Raw genomic sequence first — 3,081 nt, forward strand, 5'->3', positions numbered from 1 at the left:
CCCTATACAACTGTTGCCTCTCCCTCAATATAGTGGACTTGCGTGTTTACCTTGTCTCCGCGGTAGTTCTTCTGCCGTGCGCCCTCCAGTCCTGAGAGCCCCTGACAAGGGCCTGGCCTCCCTTGTCCCCAGTTCGTCGCCTGCTTCTCCGGGCGACCCCTTCTTTGCCGGCTTCGCCGGGTGACCCCGTCAGCCAAACCGCGCAACCCCTTGTGAGACCGACCCCTCGTCTGCCCCCAGACCGACCCTCGTCCCAAGTGGGACCGACCCCTCATCCAGAGCTGGACCGACCCCTCTTCCGCAGCCAGACCCCACCTCTACTGACTGAGCAAGCCACCGCATCATAAAGAATTCAATCAAGAAAAAAAAAATGGAGAGAGGCAAGATGGTGACAGATTAAGTACACCTACATCATCTCGCCTAAATAAAACAACTGAGTGCAGCAAAATCCTTCCTGACTGAGCTGTTTTGGGAACCCAAAAAGCAGGAGGCTTAAGGGCATCCATCTGCAGAGAGCATAACAAAAAGAATGATTGTGCAAGGTGAAACCATGAGTTTCTGATGCGTCATGCAGGAGCTATTGGACAGCTGAGCCCCTCCCTCAGGGCAGGAAGCCACAGCATTCCCTGACTCTTGCCAGTCAGTCAGCTAGAAGAGACAAATTCTGAGAGTGGGAAGGTTCTGGTGAAAAGTGGAGAGGGGTCCCCTGAGTGTGGGTTCTATGATCTGGACCCCCCTTTTTTTAGCTTTCAGAAGTATACCAGCTGGCCTCTGGAGAAACCAGGAAGAAGGGAGAGGTAAATCTGCTGAGGCAGTCTGATTTACCTAACCTCCCTGGGATAGGGAAAATTAGTCTGGGAGAAGGTGGAGCCAGGCAATTAACTAGTCCTGTACAACTCCTCTAAGGGAGGGGGACAGTAGGAAGTGCTTAATAAGCTTCCATGAGCATATTTAGGGTTCCCAGGAAGGTGTGGGTGCTCTCTTTCAAAGAGACTGAGAGTCATTTCGATGCTGCCAGCTTGTTTCTTGATTGGTGTGATTCCACTTTCTTGATTTTCTCATTTCTGTGTGTACTTACTTTGGCAATCAATGCTGTCTCATTCCCCTCCTGCATCTTTCTAACTTCCACCTTCTGTTGTTGTCCTTACATTCCAATTACCTTTGTTTAGTCCCCAATTTTTCTGACTTTTTAATTCTAACCGTTTGGTTTTCTATCCTTTATTAACTTTCTATTTTTATCCTTTCTTTTCTCTTTCCCTCTCTCTTCATCATACTGATCTGTTAATTCACACTATATTCTTTTTGATATTCAGTTCCCCATTTCTTTGGAGATGCACCACTTTTTTATTCCTCTATTTCTACACAGTTACATGAGTTTAATATCCAATCACTTAGGTCTTATATGATTCTTCTGCTAACATTTACTATCAATATTACTATTAAATCTTTTTTTTCACTTCTTTTGCTTCCCCCGGATGTAAACTTTTTCATTCAAGGGAACTTAGACAACAACAAGGAAATAAAATAAGAAGAAAAAAGTGTAAAATAGAAAACTTAATACACCCACAAAAACAGCAACTAAATAAAACCTGAGACTACATGGAGGACATAACCAACTGAAGAAACCCATCAAGATAAAATGATGAGCAGAGAGCCACAAAAAATTACAAAACATACCAATAATCAGGAAGACATGGCCCACACCAATGAAAAAACTTAAAACCAGGAAGAGAAGCAGAACATTGAACAACTAAACAAAGATGTCCAAACTAATACCATGGATCATTACAATGAAATGAATGAAGAGATTAAGGATATTAAGAAAACACTTGCAGAGCGTACTGAAGAAATTGTAAACATATGGAAAAAGATAACAGAATTGTTGGTAATGAATGGAACAATCCAAGAAATAAAAAAAAAATTTAAAAAAAAACACTCTAAGCAAATAACAGCAGAATTGAATAGGCAGAGGAAAGAATTATTGAGGTGGAAAGCATTAAATCTGAAATCAAAGAAAGAGTAGAATTATTAGATAAGAAGTTAGAAGAAATCCAATAGAGACTTAGGGATCTGAATGACAACACAAAATGAACAAATATCTCAGAAGGAGAAGATAAGGGAAAGGGGACAGAAGGTTTTTTGGAGGAAATAATGGCTGAAAACTTCCCAAACTTACTGAGGGAGATGGATGGTACAGGCCCAGGAATCACAGCACAACCCAAACAGTATAAATCCCAAAAGGCCTAGTCCAAAATATATCTGTGAAATTATCTGATGCTCAAGACAAAGAGAAAATATTGAAAGCAGCAAGAGAAAAGAGAACCATCGAACACAAGGGAGGCTCAGTAAGATTAAATGCTGATTTCTCATCTGAAACCATGGATGCAAGAAGACAGTGGTATGACATAGTCAAGATACTAAAAAAAAAATTTTCCAGACAAGAATACTCTATTGAGTAGAACTGGCATTCAAAATTGATGGAGAGCTCAAAATATTCACAGATAAACAGAAACTAACAGAGTATGCCAATAATGAATGTGCTCTTCAAGAAATACTAAGGGGAATTCTGTAGCTTGAAAGAAAAAAACTGAAGTCAGAGTTGGAGGACAGTTTAAGATGAACAAAAAAGACAAAAAAGAAATAAAAACAACATATGACACACACAAATTCAAAGAAAATATGGCTACTGTAAGTAATTTCTTGTGAGTAATAGCACTGAATGTTAATGGATTAAACTCACCTGTCAAGAGACACAGATTGGCAGAATGGATAAGGAAATGTGACCCATCTATATGCTGTCTATATGAAATTCACCACAGACCCAGTGATTCAAGAAGGTTGAAAGTGAATAGCTGAAAAATCATATTACAAGCAACTAATAACCAAAAAAGGCAAAAGTAACTATACTAATATCAGACAAAACAGACTTTAAAAACAAAACTATTGTGAGAGACAAAAATTGGCACTACATATTAGTAAAAGTGGTAATCTATCAAGAAAGAACAATCATAAATATTTATGCACCTAATCAGAGTGCCTCAAAATACATGAGGCAAACACTGGATAAACTAAATGGAGGAA

The sequence above is a fragment of the Dasypus novemcinctus genome, unplaced genomic scaffold (genome assembly GCF_030445035.2).
Source record: "Dasypus novemcinctus isolate mDasNov1 unplaced genomic scaffold, mDasNov1.1.hap2 scaffold_362, whole genome shotgun sequence".
Taxonomy (NCBI): Eukaryota; Metazoa; Chordata; class Mammalia; order Cingulata; family Dasypodidae; genus Dasypus; species Dasypus novemcinctus.